Below are 20,840 nucleotides of genomic sequence, written 5' to 3' on the forward strand. Positions count from 1 at the left end.
GTTGCACCAATTTTGTGAATATTCTTTAAAAATCAATGAATAGTACACTTTAAAAGGGTGAACTGGGCTTCCCTGGTGGCGCAGTGGTTAAGAATCTGCCTGCCAATGCAGGGGACACAGGTTCGAGCCCTGGTCTGGGAAGATCCCACATGCTGTGGAACAATTAAGCCCGTAAGCCACAACTACTGAGCCTGCGCGTCCGGAGCCTGTGCTCCGCAACGGGAGAGGCCACAGCAGTGAGAGGCCCGCGTACCGCAATGAAGAGTGGCCCCCGCTCGCTGCAACTGGAGAAAGCCCTCGCACAGAAACAAAGACCCAACACAGCCAAAAATAAATAAATAAAATAAATAAATTTAGAAGGGTGAACTTTAGGACTTCCCTGGCAGCCCAGTGGTTAAGACTGTACTTCCGCTGCAGGGGGCCTGGGTTCAATAACTGGTTGGGGAGCTAAGATTCTGCATGCCATGCCATGCAGCACAGCCAAAAGAAAAAAAAAAAAGGGTGAACTTTATGATATCAAAGTTATACTTTAATAAATCTATTATTAAAAAGAAAACATAATGTAAAAAGTCCTCAAATGGGTGGGCAGTGGGGGGAGTCCTGGGGTGATAATTCAGATTCATCATAGTTTGATTTACAACTATTCATCAAACCATGGTTGTTTCATGAGTTCTTACAAAACAATAATTATACTACCTCCACAAATTTTAAAATTTTAAAGTCAAGAGTTTCCAAACAATAAGGATCAGAGAAATATCCCTGTCCTCATCAATTCAGGAAAATAATAAATTTTTCTTTAAAACGTTGTATAGCATCACACCAATTTTAAAGTTGCCTGCGGGAATTTAAATAATTCTGCCTTAATTTGTTTAACTCATTTAAAATCATGTTCTGAGGGCTTCCCTCGTGGCGCAGTGGTTGAGAATCCGCCTGCCGATGCAGGGGACACGGGTTCGTGCCCCGGTCCGGGAAGATCCCACATGCCGCAGAGCGGCTGGGCCCGTGAGCCATGGCCGCTGAGCCTGTGCGTCTGGAGCCTGTGCTCTGCAACAGGAGAGGCCACAACAGTGAGAGGCCCGAGTACCACAAAAAAAAAAAAAAAAAAAAAAAAAAAATCATGTTCTGATGCTTAAGATGAAGCCCGAAAGTTTTGAATTTATAAAACCTCGTTTAAAGAGTGCACGCGTGGCGGGGGGGGGGGGGGGCTTACTAAAATAAATACAGAATTTAATAATAAAGGGTTATATAAAACAGAATTAATCTATCTTACCAAATAGGGTGTCTGGATCATAAAAAATGTCCTTATTGATCAACTGTTGCCCAGCTTGTAGACTCATTACGTCTATTATTTCTGAGCTTTCCCAGAACCCACTCCACCAGTCAGGGTAGGAGAGTAACTCCTCATCTACCTACTTCCTCCCTGCTAGCTTGGAACCTCTGATTCCAACCCACACTGCTGAGACCCGAATGGAGAGGAGAGACTCTGCAATAAGAGGGGCTCTTCCTCTCACAGGTTCTTGACTTAGAACCTAGAATGGTAAAGGAATGATATTCTAAGTGCAGGTTAGGCTTTACAGTACCAATATCATAGTTCAATTTCATTACTAACTATGTAGCCTATCCTAGGAATTTTTTTAACTTATAATACAAGTCCTATCTCCTTTACAAGATTCAAATTTTTGGAACACAATATATGAAGAAAGGACTGTCTATAGAATCCAAAGTAGGCTAATATATCCCATCAGAATTTTAGTTCAAGATAATTTTCCAATACCACCAATTCAGCAAGTCAGAATTGCAGGTTCCTTTCCACAACGGGAGTTTTAAAATAGCATAAACATTTTGCTATTTAGTACACTGAAGTGGTGATTTTTTAAAATAAGGGTCTAAGAGGACCATAGACACCTAAGATTAACTCTTGTGTAACTTAAGTGACAGTTTATCCAGCTGAGAAATGGAAGACTGTGGTGAGGCAGAAGAGAATAAACTGTGGCTAAAAGCTATTATCACGACACTTACGAAGAGTTATCAGCTGAACTACAAAATGGGTGAAAAAGTGTGTATTTCAACTTAAAATATAGTTCTTTATTTAAGGAATTTTATTTATTGTTCCAAAAGCAGATCATTATTCCCCAGAATTAATTACAATTAAAGGAAGCCTTCTTTACACAGAACATAAATTACTATATTATTTAATGTGGACATTGTTAAAACATTCCAAACTAATAAATCTATTCAATTATATGTGATATGACTCAGGAAGGCATGGAAGTAAAAAAGTTTTTAAAATGATAATGTGTTAGAGGGAAGAGCAAATTTGTTAGTTCTACTCCATTAAGGATTCCTTAAGCAACGTAAAAACCAGAGTTCTAGTTATACTTTGATGTGTAGATCCTTTTGAAAGCTACTCTACCCTGTTTTATATGAAGCATCTGTAGCTAAAATGAACACCTAGTGAAGAGTACAAATGCTGCATTACACAAGCAGATGTCAGAACCGTCCCAAGCTGATTCTAAGTTACTTTAAACATGTATGCAATCAGAAATTAGCTGTGGCTTACTTCTTAGAAGTAACAGATAATTACCCTCATCATGATAAAAAGGATTTTAAATGTAAGCTAATAGAGGTATTTTTCCTTTAGTAAAGCTCTGCTTTTAAAAGTAAACTTCAAAACTTTAATTAAAATAGGAAATGCTTATTACATAGTAAAAACTCCTCAGATTAGTGAGGCAGAGAAAAGGAGGGGCTCTGTAAAAGAAGAAGGTGGGACAGAAAGATGAAGAAAAAGAGAAATGGAGGAAGAAAAGAAAAGAAAGGAAGGAAAGACAAAAAGGACAGAAGTGCCTACTGAAATACATTATTTCTTTCAAATTTTAAACTAGCAGGAGAAATTCTTTCTTCTCATATACATGAAATAACCAACGTTTCTCTTATCTATGCTTTGAAATATCTAGACAAACAGAAATCCCACGTAGTATGTATTCTTAACATTTTGAGGCTTTAGTTTTGAAGACATGTTTTCTTAGTATGTTAATTTTCTACATTTGAAATGTAATATCTATTTACACGAATGTTTTGAAGACAGATTTAATATGGTGTGAAATACGGTTAATGAAGTTCGATAATAAGTAACATATTAGTTTGACTTCTCAAAGTTTTGTGCACATTAACTCAGCCACACATCTAATACACAAATCACTCATCAGTGAATTCAATAATCATTTGAAATCCTCAGCTTACTAATTCATACAATTTCACAACTGTATGAATTTTACAATTCATACAATTTCAAAAGTTGTATGAATTTTACAATTCATATGATTTTAATTAATTTAAGTCGTGTATATAACTGTGTCACAACATAACAGATAGGTGACTTCCATGAAAAGATCACACCCAAGGTAGACATATGGTCTACTCATATATGGTTTCCAAATGTAGATCCAATCCTGTTGAACTTAACTGTGATCAAGACTCATCATTCTATTGTTAGAGAGTCCTCCCTATTCACTACCCACTCTAAGCAACACACTCAAACAGTGGCTCTTTGAACCTGCACTGACATTCCTTTACATTTATAAGATTTTTTTGAAACAGACCTTTGAGAGACACATCCTGTTTGAGACAAGATATATTCCATAAAATGCTCCCAAGTCATCGAAAGATAATGCAATTAACTGTTTATTAAAGTTTAGATTATATTTCTTAACTGAGAATTAACATTTTAATATATCACAATCGATTTGTAAAAGGAACAACTTGCCTAGTCATCAATTTAGAAATTTCAAATATGTATATATCAAGATCTGCATCTATATGTAATAGCAATACAATTGACGCATGCATCAATATATCTACACATATATCTCTGTATTTACATGATCTCCTTAGTACTTGTCTTATTATTATAAACAACCTGCATGGATCATGAAGCAAAAATATATAAACACCCGCAAAACCTTGAAATTTAAAAACAAAATTTAAAAAAATGGGTATGACCCAACAACTAAGACACAAACTTCATCAAAGAGTAATATACCAGGAAATAAAATGCCAAACAAAATTTTCTAGGTTCAGGCCAGAAATAAAGAATAAGATATTAGCCTGTGTATTTTTAGATTGGTTTTTCCTTCTAATATTCCTAAATAATCACACATACATTACCTACTTGAAATTATTAGTAAGTAGTTATTTTAAAAGTATGAGTAATTAGACCAAAAGCAATTCTCATATTTACCCAAAAGAAGGAACCACTACTAAGAATCAAAGCCTAGTAATTCTGTTCTTAACGGACAGGTGTTGTGTGTTCTGGCCTGTTATATGAAAATCATTTATGAGAAGAACAGGAAAAAAAATCAGAAGGTAGTTTTCACTATTGGAATAGATAAGTGATTAAGCAAATTTTCTTACACCATGAAATTGTCAATAGATTAAATGATCACCCTACAGGGCATCATTTCTGGATGTTGGTATTCTCTGAGATGGAAAGGGACTGAAAGAAAAATGTGATAATGACACACACAGATGATATGGGTAGTAAAAAACTTTCTGAAGGAAAAAAACATTCTTTAGACAGGGACTGAGCTTAACATCTGCCAAGACCTCATTAGGCCAGCAGTAAATCAGGAAACTAAAACCCATGTCAGTTAGAAAAAGATGGGAAGGTTGTAAATCAACCCATAAAAGCAGCAGCTGACCATTCTAAGGTGTAGGTTATCCATGGCATACGGTTGACAATTCCTCCAAGAAACTCAAACATTAACTGTAATATGACGTGCCTTAATAAATAAATAATAATAATAAACCAAGGAGTAAACTTGAATTGAAAATATTTTCTTAAAAGAGTTATACAACAAGATCTTATTTTGTGATATAAATACTTAGGTATGAAACAACTCTATTTTCATTTTAGCCAAATTATAATTTTTTATGTCAGCTCACAGTTAACCCAAGCTTTTTTCAAATTTCAAACTGACTGGAGTTCAACTTATTTTTACCTTATCTACTCATATTCTCAAAGAGTGTTTAAGGAGAGTTGAAATTATCAAAAGGAGAGAATGAGAAAGAAAATACACATGAATAACTGACAGTAATGTTAATTGTTACATATATTAGAATACCATAATAAAATATAAGCATGTTATTAAACTAAGAATTTTTTAATGGAGGGATCTAAAATATAATTTTTAATGAAATAATTAAGATCTTATCAAAATTTGTCTTTTTAAAATGAGGTATTTAATCTTTCAGTTCTTAAAATTACCCCATAGTACTACATGCTTAAGCAGGAGAGTGAAGTTCATTCTATTTCTAAATTTGAGAGTTTATGCTTTAATGTGATCACTAAAAATCGCTTAATTGGTAACTGGAAAAAGAACATTCTGTAAATAAAAGAGAAAGAAAACCGCACAACTTTAGCTATCTGTTTCAATCTCTTCACACTAAAGGGAGGATGTCATGTTTTTACTTTCTGTCCATGCATTTTCTCTATTAGAAGAAGAAGAAGAAGAAAAAGAAGACTGAAGGCAGGAAGCAACAGAAAGGGTGGAGTAATAAGTAGCCTGATGTGTGTAAAAACTGGAAAACAGTCTCAAATGGAAAGTTGTGATAGAAAGGAGTAAGAAAATAAAAGTAATGAACTCAACAATGTATCAAAGGAATAGTGATTAAGAGTGAGAGCTCTGGAGCCAGACTGCCTGGGTTCAAACCCCAGCTCTTCCACTTCCTGAGTGACCCTAGGCAATTTTCAATAACCAACCAATTACTTCATCCATACAATAGGGACAGTACCAGCATATGTCCCAGAGGACTCTAGTGAGAAGTAAATGAACTAACACATGTAAAGTAGTATTTCAAATAGTACCTGGCACACAAAGTACTCAATAAATGTTAGCTATTATTGGTGTTTCTCTATAGCTTACTTTAATTACCAGCAATGTTTTTTATTCTTGAAAATATTAAATGAAACAATGACCTAGCTTAGTGTAACAAATTAGTAATAAGAAAATGTTGACTTCATTTAATAATAACTTTAGTATTTTGGGACAATACTATTAATTTGCATATTTTAACTTCTTCAACAATAAATTAGGGACATTTGCCATTATATTATCTATGTTATTTTGGAATTAATAAACGAAGCAAATTTTTAAGAAGCTCTAATATATATCCAATGCCTTAAAAACAAAACAGCAAATCATCTGCATCAAAAAGTTCCTATTCTTATACAAGACAATTTTTAAAAGATATACCCACCAAATAAGCTTATAATTAATAGTTGCTTTCATTTTTTCAAAAATCCACATAGGAAACAATTTAAGACTAAAACAATCCCAGAGAGTAGAAGCTAGCTTATTTAGCAAGGGCAATCAAAATCTGCTGTGTTGGGCTGCCCCCTACAGGCCTCAATTTACCAATTTCTTTTAAAAGGTGTGTAAGGGAATATCATTAGAATCTTACATTAAGAATATTAATTAATTCTAAAGCAAAGTATTATTCATTCATTCATTCTAAAAGGAAATAGTCTCCGAGAAACCTCTATAAAGATGCAGAGAGAAATGAAATAATTCCTTGACCTCCAGTAATTTACAGGTTACATCTTACAGAGAAATCACATAGACTTCAACAGATCCATGGTGAAATACTGCAAAATAGCTTAAGAAATGTCTATATTACAATGTTACATGTAGAAAAAGAACAAGGCTGGAAATCCAAGACTCAAGTTCTACTCTTCTTGTCTCTGCCATTAAGTATCCAGTTGAACATCTGGGCAAGAGCTTTGTGCAAGCTTTCTAAAATTAGGGGGCTGAATTAGATGATTCCTAAGGTTTCCTCCTAATGTATAATTACATTTGCCATAATAAGAGGCAGAAGGGAATGTTTTAAAACAAAATTCAGAGAAAGAAGAAATAATTTCTACATGGTATGATGAGTTGGGGCACATACAGAGAAATCAAGAAAGACTTCTTGGGGGAAGTGACATTTGAGCTGAGTTAAGAAGCATTCTGGGAATAGGGGCTATTCCTAGCAGGAATGAACAGAGTAAGAAAATAAAAATATCAAGCATGTTTTGGGGAACAATACATGATGTTATTTGGTAGGAGTCTAGCTTTGTTTCATGAAAATCAAATTAACAGTAACTGAAATTAGTGCAAATGGCAAGAAAGTGATAAATGCAAATGGTTCTGGTACTGTACAATTCTAAGAAACTAATCAAAAGAGATTCCAAGGTATTTTGTCTAGAAAATTGAAAGAAAGTGGTAAAGAAATAGGGAACTGAAACAGAAAAAGTAGGTTATGTGAGTACTTGGCAGTAATGAGTAATAGATTTTGAGGACCAGACAAAGCCTCACAGAGAAGACTACACTAAGACCAGAAATATATTGATAAATGGAGTGAACTATTTGTCACATATGTTACAGTAGTCATAGGGGGTATGGCGATCCCTATCATCACTGATAAAATAATTCACAGCACTAAAATCTAATAATAATAATTATAGCAAATAATTTGCAAATTGTTTCCTATGTGCCAGGCATAATATCAAAAAGTATTACATTTAATTTTCATTAACAACCCTATGAAGTATTATTATCCCTATTCTATGAATGATAAAATTGAGGTCCAGAGATGTGAAGTGAATGCCCCAAATCACAGCTAATTGGGATATAACTGCCTAAATGAAACTTCTCCATCTTAACCACTTGGTATATTAATGAAAGTTACAGATCCAATTCCTACAAATTTTTCAAAGTTCTTTACTGGAGAACCTATGTAGAAAAAAATTCCAAAATAATCAAGGATACACAACTTTTAGAAAAAGTAATAATCATCTATCATTTATAGCAATATTCATATTCTTAAGCAATATGCTAAGTTAAAATTTTTGTATTTAGAAGTAATTAGAAAGAACAGATTTTAAAAAAACAACCTTAGAAAACTCCTCAGTCTTTATTCTCTTCCCCAAATTTCTACAAAATCCACCTATCTAAATTTGGAGGTTAAGAATTATTATAAGTGGTGATGTCATCAGTAATGGTGGAGTAAGGACTTCAAATATCCTATCTTCCATAAAAGCAATGAGAACACTGGCAAAAACTTTGAGAGACTGAATTATTAATTTTTAAAACTTCCCACAAAGAAACATCCAGAACCAGATGGCTTCTCAGGTGACTTCTACCAATTATTTCAAGATTTAACACAAATTCTTCACAAACTCTTTCAAAAACTAGAAGAGGGAACACTACCCAACTCATTCTATGAGGCCAGTATTACCCAGATATCAAAACCAGATGAAGACATACAAGATAAGAATACTAGAGACCAACAATCGTTATGAATATAGACACAAAATCCTCAACAAGAAACCAGTAAACCTGGACTTCCCTGGTGGCATAGTGGTAAAGAATCCGCCTGCCAATGCAAGGGACACGGGTTCGAGCCCCGGTCCAGGAAGATCCCACATGCCACGGAGCAACTAAGCCAGTGTGCCACAACTACTAAGCTTGCGCGCCTAGAGCCTGTGAGCCAAAACTACTGAGCTCTCGTGCTGCAACTACGGAAGCCCACACGCTTAGAGCCCGTGTTCCACAACAAGAGAAGCCCACTCACAGCAATGAAGAGTAGCCCCTGATCGTCGCAACTAGAGAAAGCCCACATGCAGCAACAAAGACCCAAAGAAGCCAAAAATTCAAAAAAAGTAAATACATTTTAAAAAAGAAAAGAAAGAAACCAGCAAACCAAACCCAGCTACATATGTTATATAATCTGACTGACTGGTATCTATCCCAGGAATACGAGGTTGGTTCAACAAAGAAAATCAAGCAATGTAATACATCATATGAATAGAATAAAGGGGAAAAACCCACATAAGAACCTGAATAGACACAGAAAAAGCACCTGACAAAATCCAACACCCTTTCATGAAAAAAATACTCAACAAAATATAGGGAACTCAATCTTACAAAAGGGCATATAAGAGAAACTTACAGGCTAACATCATACTCAATAATGAAAGACTGTAAGCTTTCTTCCCCCTTAAGATCAGGAATAAAACAAGGATGTCTGCTTTTGCCACTTTTATCTTGACTCTGTACCGGAGGTTCTAGTCAGGGAAATGAGGCAGGAAAAAGAAGTAGAAGGCATTCGAACTGGAAAGGGAGAAGTAAAACTACCTCCATTTGTCGTGACATGACCTTCTATATAGTAAATTCTAAGGAAGCAGCAAAAAAAACAAAAACAGAAACCAAAAAAACCCCCCAAAACTGTTAGAAGTAAGAAACAAGTTCAATGAGGCTGCTGGATACAAGATCAATATACAAAAAAATCAATACTATTTAAAATAAACACACTAGCAATAAAAGGTCCAAAAATGATAATAAAAACTGGATCAAAAAGAAAAAGTTACATAGGAATAAATTTAACAAAAGAAGTGGGCAACTTGTACACTGAAAACTACAAAACATCATTGAAGACCTACATATATGGGAAAAAATCCTGTGTTCACTGATTGGAAGACGTAATATTGTTTGTTAAGATAGCAATACTCCAGGGAATTCCCTGGCAGTCCAGTGGTTAGGACATGGGCTTTCACTGCTGTGGGCCCAGGTTCGATCCCTGGTCAGGGAACTAAGATCCTGCAAGCTGTGTGGTGCAGCCAAAAAGAAAAAAAAGATAGCAATACTCCAGAAATTGATCTACATACTGAATACAATTTCTATCAAAATCCCAATTGTCTTTTTTTGGGTAGAAATTGACAAGCTGATCCTAGTATTCATATGGAAATGCAAAAAGATCCAGAATAGCCAAAATAATCTTGAAAAAAAGAACAAAGATGGAGGACTCATACCTCTTAATTTCAAAACTTACTACACAAAGCTAGAGAATTCAAGAATAGATACATAATCAGTGGAATAGAATTGAGACTCTAGATACAAATCCACACATTGTGGACAACTAATTTTCAACAAGAGTGCTAAGACAATCCAATGAGAGAAAGAGAAGTCCTCAACAAATCATGCTGGGAGAACTGGAATATCTACATACAAAAGAATGAAGTTGGACCCCTTTACCTTGCACCATATACAAAAAATTAACTCAAAATGGATCAAACACCTAAATGAAAGAACCAAAACTATAAAACTTTAGAAGAAAACATAAGAGGAAATCTTCATCACTTCTTATTAGGCAAGGTTTTCTTAGATATGATAACATAAAAGCATAAGTAACAACAACAACAACAAAAAGAACTGGACTTGATCAGAACTAAAAACTTTTGTGTTTCAAAGGCCATGACCACGAAAGTAAAAAGACAGCCCACAGAAGTAACTATTTATAAAGCATATATACAGTAAAGGTCTAGAATCCAGAATATATAAAGAATTTTTACAACTCAACAATGAAAAGACAACGCAATTTAAAAATAAGCAAAGATGAGACATTTTTCCTAAGAAGATATACAAACTGTCAGTAAGCACATAAAAAGACACTCAACATCATTAGTCATTAGGGAAATGCACATCAAAATCATAATGAAATACCCCTTCATATCCACTTAGGATAACTAATCAAAATGATGTACAATAACAAGTGTTGGTAGAGAAACTGAAACCCTCATTCACTGCTGGTGGGAGTGTAAAATGGTGCTACCGATTTGGAAAACAATATGGCAGTTCCTCAAAAGGCTCAAAGTGGAGTTATCATATGACCCACCAGTTCCACTCCTAGGTATATACTCAGGAAAAGTGAAAACATATGCCCACACCCAAATCTGTACATAAATGTTCACAGGAGCTTTCTTCATAACAGCCCTAAAGTGGAAACCACCCAAATATTCAACAACCCGATGAATGGTTAAACAAAATGTGATGTATCCATACAATGGAATGTTACTTAGTTAAAAAAAGGATGAGGTACTACATGCTACAAGACAGATGAACCTTGAAAATATTATGCCACATGAAAGAAGGCAGACACAAAAAGACACATATGATGTGATTCCATTTATACGTCCATGTAGCACATCCACAGAAACAGAAAGTAAATTAGTAGTTGCCAGGGGGAGGAGGGAAGAGAAGTGACTACTAATGCGTGATATGATTCCATTTATATGTCCATATAGCACATCCACAGAAACAGAAAGTAAATTAGTAGCTGCCAGGGGCCAGGGAGAGGAGGGAAGAGAAGTGACTACTAATGGGTATGGAGTTTCTTTTTGAGGTGATGAAAATGTTTTGAAATTAGATAGTGGTGATGGCTGCACAACTGTGAAATACTAAAACTGTACACTTTAAAGGGGTGAATTTTATGGATGTCAATTATATCTCAAAAAAACAACCCACTAGAATGTTTGATCCTAAAATTTTGTGATACGGAACCACAAAAGACCCTGAATAGCCAAAGCAATCTTAAGAACAAAGCTGGAGGCATCACAGCCCCTGACTTCAAACTGTACAACAAAGCTATGGTAATCAAAACAATATAGTACTGGCAAAAAAACAGACACATAGAACAATGGAATAGAACAGAGAGTCCAGAAATAAACCCACAGGTATATATATGGTCAATTAATTTATGACAAAGGCACCAAGAATATACAATGGGAAAAGGATAATCTCTTCAATAAATGGTGTTGGGAAAACTGAATAGCCACATGCAAAAGAATGAAACTGGACCACTATCTTATACCATTCACAAAAATTAACTCAAAATGAATTAAAGACTTGCATGTAAGACCTGAAACCATAAAACTCTTAGAAAAAAACAGTAAGCTCGCTGATATCAGTAAATGGTAAGAAAAGTGGTAAGCTCCCTGACATGGTCTTGCAAATAATTTTTTGGATCTGATTCCAAAAGCAAAGGCAACAAATGCAAAAAGAAAATAATGCTGGACTCTATTTCTTTTCTTTTCTTTTTTTTTTTTTTTTTTTGCGGTATGTGGGCCTCTCACTGCTGTGGCCTCTCCCGTCGCGGAGCACAGGCTCCGGACGCGCAGGCTCAGCGGCCATGGCTCACGGGCCCAGACGCTCTGTGGCACACGGGATCCCCCCGGACCAGGTCATGAACCCATGTCCCCTGCATTGGCAGGCAGACCCTCAACCACTGCACCACCAGGGAAGCCCTGGACTCTATTTCTTTAATCCTTTAAAACTCAAATCATCCTCCAAATTAATTCTTCATTAATTGAACCAACCTATGTCTGTAAAACATTAATCTCATATCCAATTGCTAAAGTCTCAATAAACATTCATCTTCTTGCAAAAAAGATATCCCTTTATAATATGGGCACATGTATATACTACACAGAGATAGATTTGCACTCTAGTCCCTGCTCCACTGCTCACTAGCTTTGTGTCTTTTATCTGGTCACTAACTTCCACCTTAAAAAAAGACAATAGTATCTGTTCTGTCCACACAAAGTTGTTGTGAAGATCAAATGACGTAGCGTGAAGGTATTTTACAAAATATAAAGTGCTAAACAAATAGGATTTATTATTATTATATATCTCATATAGCTCTGTTCTACTTTAGGGCAATAGTAGAGAATGATAGTTTACTCAACAGAAAATCCAGCCCAGAATTCTGTAGTAAAAATGTATGGTATGAATGTTACAGTCTAATTTATTATGAGACCAGAATGACCACCACCTTCATAGATAATGAGACCTTCCTTACTTTGTTATATACTTTGTGTATTTAGTGAGCACCTATTATGTGTATGGCACTGTGAGGAACACAAAGATATAAGCACAGTACAGAGGCTCAACTTCTTCTCTGTGTTTACTAAAGAAGGAATTCTCCTTAGCTGTTTAATAAATGTTTAAAATACTTTGACCAACCTAAATGTCCATCGATACATGAATGGATAAAGAAGATGTGGCACATATATACAATGGAATATTACTCAGCCATAAAAAGAAACGAAATTGAGCTATTTGTAGTGAGATGGATGGACCTAGAGTCTGTCATACAGAGTGAAGTAAGTCAGAATGAGAAAAATACCGTATGCTAACACATATATATGGAATCTAAAAAAAAAAAAAAAACGGTACTGATGAACCTAGTTGCAGGGCAGGAATAAAGAGGTAGACATAGAAAATGGACTTGATGACATGGAGTGGGAGGGCAAAGTTGGGGCAAAGTGAGAGTGGCATGGACATATATACACTACCAAATGTAAAATAGCTGGCTGGTGGGAAGCAGCAGCACAGCACAGGGAGATCAGCTCGGTGCTTTGCCGTGACCTAGGGGGGTGGGATAGGGGAGGATGGGAGGGAGGCTCAAGAGGGAGGAGATATGGGGACATGTGTATGCATATGGCTGATTCGCTTTGTTGTGCAACAGAAATTAACATGGTAATGTGAAGCAATTATACTCGAATAAATATCTATTTTAAAAAAAGAGAAAAATAATACTCTGGAAAGAAATTGACTTCATAAGCTGACCTTAAATTTATATACAGAAAGGTGAAAATGAATGATATGCCTTCAACTTGCAAGTTATTTATCATTTTATAACTGTTATCTTCACTTGGATTAGAAGTGAAGTTATTTTGAGAACTGAGCATCCATTCTGTACTTTCTTGTCTTTACATATGAGATACAAATCCTGTTTTGAAGCACAGATGTCTCAATATTCATTGTAGCATGTACCACCACAGCTAGGGTATGAATTAAGTATTAGACACCTTGCCCCAAGGATTACTGCCATATAATTCTTTACATGAAAAAACAGCATAACAACTATACATGGAGAGGATTCTGGGAGCTTGGAAGCTTAACACTTCCCCCTCTCCCTGCTACTCCCAAATCTATCTCATACCCAACACAGTGGCTCTCCTGAGCTAAAGCACCTATTGGGGTGAATCGGCAGGGACGACCTACATGGAGGAGCTACAAACCCTCTGCAATATTCTCCCCTCTGGGTGGACATGAGCCTAAGGACCAATGAGCCTATGGATCCCCAAAGGCTAAGGAAAAAGCTGGGAAAAAAGGCTGAATCCTGCTAGTAACGTTTATTATTCAGTACTGTCTTGGCAATGCAATACTAGCAATGTGACAAAGCAAACAAGAAATGGCTGATAAAAATGACAGCAAGAGGTGTTATTTTTTTGGTTGATGCCATAAATAAATATCTAGAAATGGAAATGAAATAAAGAAAAACAAAATCTAAAAAACACCTAGAAATAAATTAAAAAGAAAGGCACAGGGCCTATTTGAGAACATAAAACAAAATCTGAATAAGAAAGATGTACCTGGGCTTCCCTGGTGGCGCAGTGGTTAAGAATCCACCTGCCTATGCAGGGGTCATGGGTTCGAGCCCTGGTCCGGGAAGATCCCACATGCCGCAGAGCAACTAAGCCCATGCACCACAACTACTGAGCCTGCGCTCTACAGCCCACGAGCTACAACTACTGAAGCCCACGTGCCACGACTACTGGAGCCCGCACGCCTAGAGCCCATGCTCCACAACAAGAGAAGCCACCACAGTTAGAAGCCCGCACACTCCAATGAAGGCCCAATGCAGCCAAAACCAAAAACAAACAAACAAACAAAAATGATGTACCATGTTCTCATGTAGGAAGATTTAATGATATAAAGAGGTGAATTCTACCAAAATTAAAACAGAAATGTATTTCCACTTATTAAAGATGAAAAGACTGAAAAAACAGTAAGGGGTGAATTGCCCCAGCAGACACCAGAAGAATAAAATCAAATAAAAATAATACTGTTATAAGAAAATACAAATAAACCAATGGAATGGTTTGTAAACATTTTTTACAGAAAGATACCATAAAAAATCAAGACAAATTTTATAGTTGTGATTATTTTTTACAAAATGTTTGATAGAAAAATGGTTAATATCTATAAATATAATTTTGGGGGGCTTCCCTGGTGGCGCAGTGGTTGAGAGTCCGCCTGCCGATGCAGGGGACACGTGTTCATGCCCCGGTCCGGGAAGATCCCACATGCTGCGGAGCGGCTGGGCCCGTGAGCCGTGGCCGCTGAGCCTGCGCGTCGGGAGCCTGTGCTCCGCAACGGGAGAGGCCACAACAGTGAGAGGCTCACGTACCACAAAAAATAAAAAAATAATAATTTTTGTAAAGTCAGATAAACAACCCAAAAGAAAAATAAGCAAAATATTTATTTTGCCCCCACTCTGTGCTCAAGACCAACAGGCTGTCCTCATACTTACAATGTCCCCTCTGCCTTCAAAGGTCCTCTCATCACTCTTTGCCTACCTTAATTCTATCCACTTGTCAGACCTCAAAAGACATGACACTTTCATCAAAGAAGGCTTCTCTGCCCTACTAAGCTAGATCAAATTCCCCTTAGAGGAATTAGGCTTTATTGCACTATATACCTCTCCTTCACAGCACCAATCACAGTTGTGATTTAAAATTTGTTTGTATACTTATTTGATTAATTTCTTTCCACCTCTAGATTATAAACTTTTAAAGGATGATGATTAATAACCACTTGCATCCCCTGTGCACAGTATAAGGCATATAGCATGCAATGTTTGTGAACGAATGAACTTGAATGAATGAATGAGACAACCTCTTCTTACATGTAGCATATTGGCAGGATAACACTTATGAATCCATTGCTTCTTGAAAAACAGAAATGATGTGCCTAATTTTCACTATACAACCTAAATACCAATGCCTAAGGACTTCACAGTCACTTTACAAGTCTTTTTTAACAGATATCCTCATTAATCACATCTGTTTACATGTGCTTGTCTCAATAACATTTTAGTTACATTTTTGAAGCACTTCCTGCCATTAACCTCATCTCTAGAATACTGGCTAATATGAAGCACCTGGATTTCAGGAACACAGACCTGAAACACACGCTAAAGTAAACTGTTATGTAAATGAGAGAAATGACACATTTTGGTCTGTAATGGATCTCTAAACTACTTCTGGACCTATTTTACTTTTACCACTAAAATTCCGTCATTGGATTTATAGTCATTTTGAGCCCATGATAATCAAATTACAGAGGAAAAAGAACTAAAGTTTTCCAACAATCTGTATAAAAGTCAACCTTTACAGAATATCACCAGTTAGAGATTTTCTAGGTTTGGTCAAAGTGGACTTCACTTTATGTGACACTTATGTCTTGAAAATTCTGTAAACTTAATTTTTATAAATAAAATTATATTTTCTTTATAAGTCTCACCTATGCCTGGATACTAGTTCCACATTTCATATGTGTGCCCCTGAGCAAGTGATTTAAAATTCCTCAGCTTCAGTTTCCTGACATGTAAAATCAGATAATGATCCCCCCTACATCCTAAGATGGTTTTGAGGCTTCCAAAGATAAAATGGGCCTCACTGAAGCATGCTTGCTGTCCTATCCTTTTTACCCCCTGCTGTACAGGAATTCTATTAGAATGCTGCAAAGAAAAAAGTTTAGCAAAATTATGTCCTTTATTTTATTTGTCTTATTAATAAACCTGGATTTTCAGGTTTTATTTAAATTTACTTACTAATTTAAGGTCTCAAATAGTACAGAGATCTATATCTAGAATATTAAAGAAAAGTACAGATTAATCAAAATGCCACATAAGTAAAAGCTACACTTAATCAATAGACTATCCCAACCACACAAACTAATCAGCTTAATCAAAATGCCACATAAGTAAAAGCTACACTTAATCAATAGACTATCCCAACCACACAAACTAATCAGCTGTAAAGGAGTCAACAGCAGAAATATGGTATTACCTTTAGATCATATAATTAAGGAAAACAGAAAGCAGATCCCATCTTCCTTTGGTCAAGGCATGAATGAAGATTCAAAAATACAAAATAGGGAAATGGAAAAAGCCAGAGAATGGACAATGGGCAAAAACTAAGATTCCTAAATTTTTATATTCACTTATGCATCTCACGTCAAAAATTTTAATCAAGTTCAAGTAAGAAACAAACCAGATAAGGGTAAAGCCAACAGCAAAGTCAATAAAGACAACCAATAAAACCGTGAGGCTCAGGGCCTTCTCTGGTGGCGCAGCGGTTAAGAATCCACCTCTCAATGCAGGGGACGTGGGTTCGATCCCTGGTCCAGGAAGACCCCACATGCCACAGAGCAACTAAGCCCGTGCACCACAACTACTGAGCCTGCGCTCTAGAGCTCGCGAGCCACAATTACTGAAGCCCGCATGCCTAGAGCCCGTGCTCTGCAACAAGAGAAGCCACTGCAATGAGAAGCCCGCGCACCACAACGAAGAGTAGCCCCCGCTCGCCACAGCTAGAGAAAGCCTATGCACAGCAAGGAAGACCCAACACAGCCAAAAATAGATAAATAAATTAAAAACAAAAAACCCTGAGGCTCTGTCTCTCCCTGTTTGAGGAAAAGCTGCCACTGTCTTGACAGAGGAAAGATCAGGCAGCAAGCTCTGCCCTAACAGTCACCACCTGGCAGCCAGGTTTTGTCAAGCAAATTTTGAGAATTCTCTAGCTTCCCACTTTCTATCTAATTATAGAACTTTATGAAAACCATTCTCTCTCACACATACACATTCTCTTTCCCTCTCTCTCTCACATTCTCTCTCTAAATCCTTTTTATGTTATGATATGACAGTAACAGGTATGGATACATCTGACAATTTTCCCCAGAAAAGAATGGTAAATACTGCAATAAAGGAAAGAACTGTGCTTACTGTAAAAATAATAAATCTGCTCTGAAATCAGGAGTATAAAGTGTTTGAAAAAGAATATCATTGGTATAATTAGATAAACCTGTAATATGGCTTCTTTAAAGAACAATTCTGACCAGATGAATAAATTCACTCAGTCATGCCCTTTTCATTTTGTGGATGAGGAAACGAAGGCCCAGCAAGACAGTAAGTGCCTGTGGACACACAACTAGTCAGTGTCACACCTCCTACAGAGCCTCAGAGGCCTCCCTTCTAGTGCAGTGCTCTTAGTAGGAAACCTAACTGTTTTTCAAGAGAAACTGCTTTGGCCTTTATGTCTCAAATATTTGACAACCTGGCGAGCTCAGAGAGGTTTACATGAAGTCACAAATTGTCAGACTAGGTGAATAAGGCAAAACTGTGATCTTGATCTATCATGCACTGTTTTTGGATGCAACCCTTCCAACAGCTCTTTTCCACTTGCTCCTACTATTCTTCCACCATTTGAATTAATTTTAAAAGTGTTTTTTCTTCGACTACTACAACAGCACTATCCTTGTTAAAGCCAGCCAGTTCTTTCAGTTTTGGATTATTTGAACTATAAAGTCATTTTTTCAGCTTCAGAATTATGTGATCTTTGGTGCTTTTATTTATTTTTTTATTTTTGTGCTAGGCGGGCCTCTCACTGCTGTGGCCTCTCCCGTTGTGGAGCACAGGCTCCGGACGCTCAGGCTCAGCGGCCATGGCTCACGGGCCCAGCCGCTCCGCGGCACGTGGGATCCTCCCGGACCGGGGCACGAACCCGTGTCCCCTGCATCGGCAGGCGGATTCTCAACCATTTCGCCACCAGCGAAGCCCTGGTGCTTTTAATATTCCAAGATTCAAAGAAGTAAGTACTTGTGAAGCACCTACAGTTTACGTAACACTGTGCTAAATCCTACTACACAGCTTTAAAAAGGAAAAAACAAAAAAACCGCAAACAAACAAACAAAAAAAAAACCTTGCCTTCGAAGATATCACTAGCATGTTGAGTGTATTAGTGTATCCACAGTGCTAGTTAGATCAAGAATTACCTAACTTGGACAAATCACTGAACCTGTCCAGGCCTAGATAAAGAGATTTTCAAACTGTGCTTTACAATTTCCATAAATATGTGATGCTATAACCACTGTTCCCCAGGAAGACACAGTCAAGCCACCTGAGTCAATCTCACTTATCCCCACCTACCCACCCATTCCAAGTTCAACCCCAAAGTAGGCTGCTGCATTAAAAAAAAAAAAAAAAAAAATGAGATCTACTCAGAAAACTTCAGGACCACTCTAAAATTCTTTATAACCTGTCACTGTTTTTAATCTGTATTTTAATCACCAATATCTATGTCAGTGATGGTGAAGACGCAGCCTCTCCCTATGAGATTTACAGACCACATAAAGGATCCTACCCACTATAAGTACTATACTTAGTCCATAAAATCTGACTCAATTTTGGCTTTTCTCAGTGGAATAACTAAAGCATATCACTACTGAATCTAGTTCTGTAAAATCACTCCTGAAGTTCTCTTAGGAAATACCTAGGTGGTCAGTAGCAATTCATGTAACATGAGACATTTCTTCTCTCCATACAACTAGGCTTCCTGCCACCTTTCTCACATTATTTTATGCAGATATAGGAACTGTCCTATTTTGCCCACTGTTTAACATAACAGTTGCCGAAACTGTTCTACCGCTCTGCTGCCTGTACAGAGAAGACTGAGACTGCCTCATATGAGCAGCAACAATGTTTCCCTTCCTTTTCCTTAACAGGTCTCTGCAACCTTCTCTTCTCTTTGGCTAAAAACTTTACTGGTTAATCCCAATCCTCAATTGCCTTGCTCCATCAATTACTTTCCTTCTTAGTTGATAAACACATTCTTCCATAAAATAACCTAAAATTTTATTCTGCCTTAGCCTTCCCATTACTTCGCCAAGTCTTTATTATACTGTGGATGATCCATGGCTTATGACACATTGTCTTTAGCTATCGCTGAGTGACACTTTAGGAAGCAGCTTCACTGAAACTATTATTATATTTTTACTGTAGGTAAGGTATAAAGGATATTGCCCTGTCCCTTCAAAATGAGGCCACGTGAGAATTTCTTTCCTAGGTGGTGCCCAAGAAGAGTTAGCTTTCCTAGTAACTTAGTAAGTTTTCATCATATATAAAATGAAAAACAAAATTATATCTCATCACATTTCTTTCCCCTTTGCTCTGGCTACAAGGAAGCTTGGGGTCAAATTTATAGGTCAAGTTGAATAAATTCTAGGATCTCACTTATTCATAGCATAGGTCATTTCATGCTGGGTTTCCATTTTATATCTTTGGTGGCTCTAATTTTAAATTTCAAACTTTTTCTATTTTGTGACTATACAAAATATATCCTTGTAAATTGCCTCAGATTCTTCATGATACAAGATAAAGTATAAATAAATTATGGCACTTCCAAATCCACCGGGTAATATTTGTGCTTAACAAAGACTTGTGGAATAAAAATTTTACTTTCCTGAAAAAAGGAAGCAGAGGAGTGTGGCTGATTAGGTCATCTGGTCTTATTCCATCAGGCATTTTTCTCATTTTATTTCTATTGTACATATTATAAATCCGTGATCTAAACATAGTCTATTTGCCATTATGTTAATGAAATAAATGAGAAGCAACCTTATTTAAGTCATATAAACTTTTCATTCTTTGAGTATATTGGGATTTTTGTTTTTTACTTTTCAATTGGACAATTTGTTTTCCTCTTTGAACACACATTAATCTGATGGTGCTATAAAAGATTAAAAAATAACTGTAGAAGTAACTAAGAGTAAAGACTGTGAGATAGTAAAAATGCCTACAGAGGGAAGTTCTGACACAATCTCTTTGAGTTTGAATCGAGGGCCTGCTAGATGAGAGTCTATGTTTGTGATAACTGTGTTTCTAATTCCTATTCTTAACTGCTTTTTCCATGATCGTAGGCAACTAACTTTCTGGATACCATTCATTCAATGAAAATTTACTCAGTATTGCTATATAGGAAACACATGGTAGTTTTAAAGTACTCTACAGAAACATGGAGTTTCTTAACCCCATGAAAGTGTACAGTAATGAGACACTACTATTTATTTTGTTGTACAACACTGAGGACTCATCATCTAAAACAAATACAGTCGATTCTC

At 36.5% G+C, this 20,840-nt stretch overlaps 1 protein-coding gene across 5 annotated transcripts in view; it reads right to left on the bottom strand.

Moving 5' to 3' along the window:
• The window catches only part of ATG5 (autophagy related 5), a 117,961-nt gene that overhangs the window by 31,146 nt on the left and 65,975 nt on the right, over positions 1-20,840 (bottom strand). The window lies entirely within an intron of this gene.

Source organism: Kogia breviceps, chromosome 13, assembly GCF_026419965.1.
Source record: "Kogia breviceps isolate mKogBre1 chromosome 13, mKogBre1 haplotype 1, whole genome shotgun sequence".
Classification (NCBI taxonomy): domain Eukaryota; kingdom Metazoa; phylum Chordata; class Mammalia; order Artiodactyla; family Physeteridae; genus Kogia; species Kogia breviceps.